Here is a 10,082-nt window from a genome sequence, read left to right on the forward strand (position 1 = left end):
TGTTTTTTTAAAGCTATATTTTATTTAAGAGTTTATACAACCTGTGAATATATAGGGATACTTTTTTAATGACAAGGACCCTCTTTCCCTTTTGAAATGCTACAGATGGTTGGCAAAAGAATCTCTGAACAGTTTTTTGAGTTTTCTGGTTTTGTTTGTGTTTTCAATACTATAAAATGTACTAACTCATTCCACCTACATTCTATGTCTGCCTAGCATAAGAAAATAAATGATAGAAATATTATTCCCCTTTCATTACTGAGTATCTTTTGGATGAAATTGTCATAGAAAACAATTTAGCTTCGAGGAGTCCGTAAGTGCTTTAGAATCACTTATCACATAAAATAAATAAGTAAATAAATCAATGAATAAATAAACAAATAAATGTAAAATTCTTCTAAAGTCTTTCAGTAAAAGACAATCACAGGTAAAGATTAGCAACTTCAGGTATAATCCTTAAAGAAGTTTGTAAATTGTGTGTGTGCGGCAACATTTTTTCATAGTGGTGATAAAGAATGACAGAAGTACTTTTTAACAGACCAAAGTGTGTTAAAGCAGAAGAGTATGGACATACACCTCAAGAGAGAGAGATAATCATAATGCTACTTAATCATTTTAATTTTGACAGAGTTTCAAAATGCTTCAAGACCAGATGTGAGAGGGAATTTGGGTGGCTGCAGGTTGCTTCTGTTGTTTCAATTTTTCCTTCTTATGGGCTGATGGCAACATGGCAGCTCTAAATTAGGAAGCTGTAATAGGAATGTATGTGACACTACTTTAGTTAGCCAATCATACTAGTAAGTATGATAAGTAGGAGAGAGAAGGATTATGTCACAGCTGGAGATATAATTACTGTATAAATTACTCTTTAATAGCTTCTGTGCTATGTATTAGGGAACATGTCTCTCAGTTTTACCAATTAACCTACTGAAAAAACCTGCTAGTTAATTCAGCTGTGTAACCAAAGAGACGAAGTATTGCTTCTGTTATTTTTACATTGTTCTGTCTGAACACATATTTTTCATTAATTAAGTTCCGTAAATTTCCAGTTGAATTTAAAAAAAGGTGAATATCGTATGACTATAAAATTTTCTGACCCACAAAATGAGAACATATTGCATTCCTTTGACCTTCTACCTTTCAAAAATTCTCAGCATGAAAAGAAATGTGTTTCTACCCCAAAATGACATTATCCTGGCTAACAGCTGTAGAGTCACTTTACTCAGTGTTTAGATCTGATTTTGTAAGCATTTTATCTCAAAAGGGTTGGTCTGAATTTCAAGTTACATGAAACCAATGTCAACTCTAACAAAGAACTAAATGGATCACTTTTTTTATTTTTGGATTTGACAAAGAAATTAAATACTGCCCTTTTGTCCTTTCCTGTTTCCTGGAGTGATAAAATCCAGTCATAGATTGACACCAAAAGGAGACTGTAACTTTGGTAGTCAATGATCATTGTAATAAAGAGTTTTACTGATATGTGCAGATAACGGTGTTAACTCTCTTTTTGTCTTTTTTTTTTTTTTTTTTTTTTTATTGTATCAATGTTCTGTCAAAAAAATCATGTCTTTACTGATAAAATATCGAGATTTCTCTATTTTTTTTCTGAAAACAGATTCATTTCAGAGGTGTGTGGTGGTATATCAGACCAACTAATGCTTTCTAAACTCAGTTAATACTTTCTTGTATCTTGAATTTATCCAGAAATCAGTATATTGAAGAGCTGAAAGTGATGATATTAGACACTTATAATACTGTCACTGATCTTGGTATTGATCTTATATTTTTTAAGACTTCCATTTAGAAATACTAAATACTTTCAAAAGCATAGTATGTTATTTCCTAACCTGGATGTGAGGTGTTATTTTTATTTTGGTTGTTGTTGTGTTTGTTTGTTTGTTTTCCAGTGCTTAAAATTGAAGTGAGAAAAATTGCTGATTTGTGGGAAATAATCAACCAAACTTGCTTGGGGAAAGGTAATTTACAACAAATTTTCAAACTTTCTAGAAGGTTTTATTTATTCCTTGAAAAAATTTTCCTTTTGTTTTACATTTTGGTTTACATTACAGAAGGAAATCCATTATTGGAATTATTATACAATAATTCCAAAATAGAGGATAGATAGATATTATTTATTTCAAATAAGCGTTTTCTAACACTTTGGTTTATTCACACTATTTCCTAGGTGACTAGGAAGTTCACAGGACCCAGAAACGTTTTCAGAAGTGTTCAGAATCTTGTGTTTAGATCACAGAAACAGATACATTAATAACAAGTGGGTGATTGAGGTAGAGGGAAGATTTCATTGCAAACATTTTTTTTTTTTTTTTTTTTCTCACGGAAAGGTGATCAAAATGTTGGGTATGTTTTTGGTTCAAATATAACCAGTCCTAGATATGGGTCACTTTATAGCAGCGTGGACAAAGTGTAATAACCATAAATCAATTTCAGAAGATAACTATATGTCATTTCCTTCTAAATGCAGAAGCTTAAACCACTTGGCTTGTGTTTTCTTATAGGAAGGACAGAAAAATAGGATATTTCCAGTATCATAAACTGTTTGAATGTCATTAATGTTTACAGAGCTCCTACCGTTCATTACCAGCCAGGAAATGTGAACTCTAATACTTCAGTACACTGAGATAACTGTATCCCATTCTGCCCTATCCTGGCAGTAAAAATGGCTTTAGGTAGTAAATTATGTACTTGTAAGATAACAAGTGATGCTAATGTGAATAAGAAGCAGGATCTCGGTTACTTTGTTGTTTGTTGCACTGCAGAAAACTTAAATTATTATATAAAATTTGTTGGTTTTGTCTTCTCCGAAGGATTTCATGCCACACAACTGCTATTTTGTCCTTGCCAAGGAAAGTCAGAGTATTAAAGAGATAGCACAGCATATACTCAAACACATGCAAATGAGAGAGACAAAATGAAAGCTCACCTTGCAAGTGATATAGATTTAACAGCCTTCCTAGGCTTAAAAAAGGCTACAAGGTAGTCAAAAGCCAATGCATGCTCCCACCCCAAAGGAATCGACCCCAACAACCCATCATGGATAGTGCAGTCAGAGATAAGTAACTATTGGAAAGGCAGTGATCTTTTTCAACATTCACCTGTAAAGTCTTTTGTAGTAAAGATAATTTTCAAATCTTTATGTATTCCTCTGCTAAGACCTACAGAGGATATCCTCTGTTCCAGCATAAAAGGTACTTCTACACATAAGGTAAACAGAGATATAATTAAAGGAGTTCAACGTTTATTTTTTTTTTTTTACCCAAAGTAGATTTTAAAAACTAATCCATATTTCTATCACTTTCTTCTGAAATTATGAAAGGGTTTGAGGACTCTTATTTCAGGATCAATTTGAGCTGTGCTCCTGCATACTTTAAATCCTGATCCTAAGTGCAATAATTTCACAGCTTGCAAATGACTTTGCATTGATATCTGAAATGAGATATTGTTAAAGTCAGATAATTTTCTTTAACTTTCTGCAAATTGATCATACGTAATCTTTTCCTGAGATTTTATTTTTCCACAATCCAAAAATTTTTTTCTTCTCTAAAGATATAACTAACTTTTTTTTCCACATGCCTGACCCAACACCTGCCCTATTCATCTGCTTTGTCCACTTTCTAATAATCTCTGATTTTTGATTTTTTTTTTTTATTTTAAGGATAACAAATGAGAGTAGAAACACAAGTTTAGATCTACAAAATTATGTGAATAATTAGTGGAAGTTAACTGACAAAATAGAAGCTAGTGTCAGCGCTGCAATCGAAATACTTTAAGAATATCAGTGACACCTTTATAGATTAATTAATTTAGTAAAATCTTGGGCACAAAGTTTGTAAGAACTCTTTCCATTTAAATACATTTCTCCAGGAGTTAAGTATTATGCACACATATATAAAACAAACACAGGACAAGAAAAAAGTTGGGTTTTATATTGGACTGAAGTATTTCAAACAGATTCAATTGTATCAGAAGAGCTCAGCTATTGTGAGAATCAAAAAGGTCGTGGAGTTTGTTCTGGCTGTTATTGGCATGTGGGTTGCAAATATGGTATCTATAGTGATAGCCTATCTGTAGTCTAAGGTACATCGACAGAAAAATAAGGCTACCAGGTGGACAAAGTTAATAACTTTTCCAAACAAAATAGCTTTGCTAAAAGTCACTTCATATTTTATAAATTATGTTATAAAGTCAAGAATGCTCCATTCCACCAGTGCACAATTCAGTAACAGCTTGGAATTGGAGATGGGAATTATAACTATCACAGAAGCCAAACATCATTCCATCTCATATTTACAATAAATGTGCAATTTATTATATATATCTGGAAAGGTGAATGTGATTAAATACATAGACTCCGTACATCATTCAAATATACCTAATAAATTTAATTTATGCATATATATATATGTATAGGATACTTTATGTACCATTGATATCTACTCAGATTTAGAAAGTGACAAATAATTTTGAACTCACTACAATTTTCTGTTCAAGTGAGTGCATGCAAACAGTTTCATAGCTAACTTCTATCACTGAGAATTTTATGAATGCCTTTAAAATCTCTTTTAAAACAATGTATTACCTCTGGGAAATGTTTGACGCTTAATAACATAGTATTGAGCAAAATGCATGTTGTTACTTCAGGTCTCCTAATCCCCAGCTTTTTGTTATAGTCTCACATAGCTTTGCATAGCATGTGTGCTTTAGCCATTAAAACAGAAGAATATTGAAAAGATCAGTTTAGCCTAGCATATTATTGAATTTACTCATGCAAATTGAGCATGATATTGTTCTGTCACAGTAGAAATTTTGTGCTGTATTAGAAACAGAAAATACCAGAACAGGTATTCCAAGGAAAATTCTAACTGAGTTGCTCAGATTCCACTTATGTAAACAGATGCAGTCCCACTCATTGACAGTAAAGACAGTATATTAATGTGATAATGAATAGCTTTTAACCTTGAAAGAATCTCCTTCTTAGACACAATTGGAAGAAGCCAATTTGATCATTTTAGTCTGAGTCTTAGTCTGTCTAATCATAATTTCTATTCAAACTGCTATTCGATTTAAATGAGTTGGTTTTAAATTTCAAGTAACAAATCTATAAATCTTCCAATGAGAATTAGGAATATTGGAAGTCTCACAACTGCAGAATTTAATTATTAGGTGCAGTAAAAAAGCATCATCTAGACTGATAAGCAAAATGGGCTAATTTCCTTTTGTCTTTCACCATGAGCACACTATAAAAGCTTTTTTTTTTCCTAAGTGCCTTCCTCATTTTATGTTTAAAGCAAAACATTCCATGGATTCTTTTGTTTGGTTAGTTTGTCCTTTTTTTTTAGTGCCATACATACATATAATGCATCATCACCATTTGTCTCAATGGCAGCTGAAATGCTAAAAAATCAACTCATTCACCTTTATTCCTTTCTAGTAGTAACACCTTTCTTATTATCCCAGCTAATCTTTTACTTCGTATTCGTCAGTGGACCTGTAGCATAATAGCAGGCTGATCTTGAACCTTCAGAAACCTTCTGTGGGCCACTGACTTGGGCTGAAAAGCCACACACATTTTAACAGAAACTATGCAGTTTTCAGTGCATGATTAGGGTTTTAAATCCCATTGTAATTCTGGCAATGAGCCCTTCTTGGAACAGACTCTCCTGTTATACAAATATTATTTAACATTGTGGAAGTGTAAAATTAATTTATTCAATTATTATGGTAATTTATTAATATAACAATTTTATGACATATGGCAGAATGTTGGAATATTGGGTAATTACAGAAATAATGTTTTTCACAGAAAATAAAATCTGATTAACTGCATCATCTAATAGCAAAAACAAAAAGCAAATGAACAAAACCTCTTACCTAAATTCATTGTTGTTTTCAAATCCAGTTCTGCAACACTTTGTACATGGTAATACTTGCACTCATGTTATTCACGCTGGCAAGCAAAGACAATGAATAGCAGCATTAAAACCACAAATAAGCCTGAAAAACCTAGGATATGGATACCACATACCCACTGGAAAAATAAATGCTTATATTATTTCAGTAACAATGACGTAAACCTATCTGTTTAGTATAATGAAATTTAAAAGACATTTCTGTGACATTAAAAATCCAGCAAATTCATAGAGACAATACAAGTGCTAGACCAGCCTGTCTTGTAGAAAGGTCACCTTAATACAAAAGACCAAAGCAAAACATGCCAGCTATGAACCAGGAAGCTGCTGAACTAACAGATGGGCAGCATCTGACAGAATCTACCTATAGAGTTATGGCTAGGCATAACTCTCTACTGAAATGATGATAACTTAAGCTGAACATATATTAAACAACGAATAAATATATTTTACATACAGTAATGTCTTCATTTAGACTTGCTTTTTTGTATAAACTTTCTGTAATCTGTGCACTCAGACTGGAAAATCTACCAAACCACAACTGACAATAATGTTATTTAGCAATTAAAAGAAAAATATTTTTATCTTCAGATGAACTGTTGGTGAGGATCTGAAGAATATCCCACACCTTTTTATGTTTAGCTTTGGCTGCTTTTACTATGTGAGCATATCTTAGCAACAATTTATACTCAGCAGAATTTATAATTGCTAAAAACTGAGGAAGGCAATGAAACATGCATTTTAATTGTGGGTAAATGTAACCCTTGAGAAAAATCACACATGTGAAAATGTAAGACGAATAGATCCATTTTGAAATGTGTATTTGCATATTTTGGTCACACCCAGAAGACAATGAACTTGCAAAAAAGAGAAATGAAAATTTTCATGAGGGCAAATTCAAAATAATTGGAGAATAGTATCAGTAAATATGTCTTGAAAATACACTATAAGAGTGTCTGAAAGACACATACAGCTTGCATAAATTAGAAAAAGCAAAGGAGGCAGGATACAGAAATGATTTCTAATTCTGCTTGTTAGACACTGATTTTTTCATTCATTTATTCATTCATTCATTCTGTCTTTCATCTCATTTTCAGTATTTAAACATGGAGTCTAATAGTTTATTTATTTATTTCACAGAGTGCTGTGATGATTAATAACTTATCATCTTTAGACCTATATGGCATTTACAGCTTAGAAATATTGTACACTATGTTGACTGCTGATTGTGGCATTTACAGAAATCTAATGAGATTTTTGGAACTTATTTATATTGTGCCTGTACTTAGAACAGACATAAGCTGTGCAAGAAACTTAAGCATAACTGCTTCTTAGCTTTGCAAATTCAAGCCAAAAAGCATAAGAGAGTGCAAAAGTAAACATCTATTCTAATGCTCATCTCTTTCTGCAATGGAAAATTCAAGTAAAATTTGGATTATTGCATTAATATACAGAGCATCATGGTTGTAATGTTGCTCACTTAACTTACAGCTGCCTCTAAGAAGAGGCATCTGCTTTAAAGACACCTGATTTTAATGTAAAGTGTCGAATTTCATTTGCAGCGGACTTAATGTGAGCAAATGCCCACCCACATGAACACGCTAACCAATCAAATTTTGAAAATTGAAGCCAATGCCTGTTTACTCAGTCTGTTAAGCATGATAATGTGACTTAAATACTGAAAAAAAAAAAAAAAAGAAAAAAAGTAAAAGTTCAGTTGCAGACAGCAGAAGAAATGGAAACCCTGATGATAGTGACTAGCAAGAGGGAAACACAAATTTAACTTTTCCCGCTATACTATATTTAAAAAAAAAAAAAACTTAGGAAAAAAAAAATGAGACAATTCTAAAGATGGAGGCAGGCTGCTCCCACTGACATGAGGCAGTTAAAGTAAACAAACCACTTAACATACAATACTTTATTTCTTAAGAATAACTATAGTGATTCACTGTCCTCTCCTTTAATAGTGCAATTACCAGGTCAGCAGATTGTCTTCCTTTTCATACAGGAGCATCTAGCTGATAGTTCAGTATTATCAAACCTTTCTGGGTAAGCAGGCAATATTGGAAATGCAGCTAATTTTGTGGCATATGATCCAGGTAGCCACTGCTCTCTTTGATACCACAATGCAAGGTTTATATTGCTCGGGGAGCAATGTGAGGCTGTATTCCTCACTTTGCTGGCTACTCTTACCAAAATGCTGCTATGTAGCCAAGTGTTTCTGCTAACCTAGATCTTTGACAATGTTTCACTAGCACACATCCAGCACAGAGGAGACCTGAAGCAGTCTCTCAGCTCATGTCAGACTTCCAAACCTCTTCTTTCATCTCACAGCTTATGAGCATCACAGTCTTTGTCTGTCTCCTCAACCTTTTTTTTTGTTTTGAAATAGAAACTTTTGCCTTTTCCAGAATTGGAACTTATTGCCTTAAATAAGGTTAAACATACACTCAAGTTCAGGCACTATTTATTGGTTCAGATTTTTATATTTCATTGCAGTTAGGACTTTTTTTTTTTTTTTTCATTTGATATTTGACACCTTTTTCAAATACACAAAATAAAACCAGATAAAATAAATGTGCTTTGTCCATTTAATGTAACTACCTTTCTCTCTACCAGATACTTGCAGAAAGCTTCTTTTCTTAGATCCTCTGGAATCACCTCTGAAATTTTGTATTGCAGGAGGATGGGCAGAGATGTAAAGAGGTGCTGTTTGTTCTTAATGCCAATCTCACAGCAGAAAGAAAGTAGCAATGGGTCTAACCCAACAACTCCAATGAAAAAAAAGAAGAGGAAGAATATGATTTTACTTTCCCCATGCAACAGGAGCTTTCACTGTCTCTAGAACAGCTAAAAGGACCTTAAGCTGTAGCGTGTTTGTGTTACAATCAACCTCTCTGTTGTAAAACCAGAGCTTCTAAACGCTTTTCTGATTCATCTGTCATTAACATCTGTAAACTGCTAAGTAGGGTTACCACGAGGGCTGTTATTGGAATAATTTTGTTATTAGAAAACTCTAAAGTGAAAAATACCTAAGGGGAAAAAAAAAAAAATTGTCCATTCCTTCAGCATCAGAATTCATTCAGAGAAGGAACAGAAAGGCTGGTAGGCTCTAACCTCTGACTTTTCTGGTCAAAAAAAGAACATTCTGAGCAGGTTAACAAGTAGCCCTTTTGGTGCTCTTTACAGCTAAAAGTAGATTTACCTCTTGGTTTTCCGAATGGAATATAACAGTGTTCTATTTGCACTTCAGGAGTAACTCCAGAAGCCCCAGAGGAAAAAAGACAAAGAACTTTTCTATTTGTTTTCAAAAGCAAGAGCAAGAATTGGACTTTATGTGAGGCTTGGGACATTGTTAAAAGGGGTGAAAAGGGAAAATGGAGAAGAGGTCAGTAATTGGAGAGCAGAAGGTTAGAGGCTGCCTGTTCATTTGGGGGATTTGTACTGAGAAAGAGACCAGGCTTGTTTAGCTGGTTGACTGATTTCATCTGGGAGATGTGATTTTCTGTGTGTACTGGGTAGGAGGAAAGGGAAAATCAGGAATAATGATTTTTGGCAGAGTTAGGTAATTCCCAGTCCCAGCCATCTTCATTTGGTCACCAGCTGTTACTGCTGAAAAGTATTTTGTGTTACACAGTATTAATTCTCCATTTGTGTTCCTCTTCCTGATTGCTATTGCTTTCTCTGTTGCTTTTACTCTAAATTGCCTGGCTTTTGGAAATCTGCTGCAGTTCTAGAATATTTATTCAAAGTTATAACTCCTTTTGAATGTATTTTTAGCCTTCAAATGTACTGGTCTTTTTCAGTTCACATAATCAATGTGCTGCATATTGTGCATATTGCCTGAAGTCCACCCTGCTTCTGAAAGCTAGCTTAAAAGTCCTGTATGGGGAAAATCAACAATGAACTTAGGCTGAAAAGCATATGGTGTCATCAAAAATGTTGTCACACATTATCTAGAATACTTGCATGCAAACAGAACCATAAATATTCCAAATCTCCATCAAGAGAAATTTGTACCCTACAAATCTCATCCCAAAGGATCTGATACCCCAGTGACTAAGGTAGTCATGCAATAAAAGAGAAACTGAGTGTCAGAGTACACCAGGCTAGGGCTAAACTATTCTCCTTAGTCCAGTTTAAGTACAT

This window comes from Columba livia, chromosome 1, assembly GCF_036013475.1.
Source record: "Columba livia isolate bColLiv1 breed racing homer chromosome 1, bColLiv1.pat.W.v2, whole genome shotgun sequence".
NCBI classification, from domain to species: Eukaryota; Metazoa; Chordata; class Aves; order Columbiformes; family Columbidae; genus Columba; species Columba livia.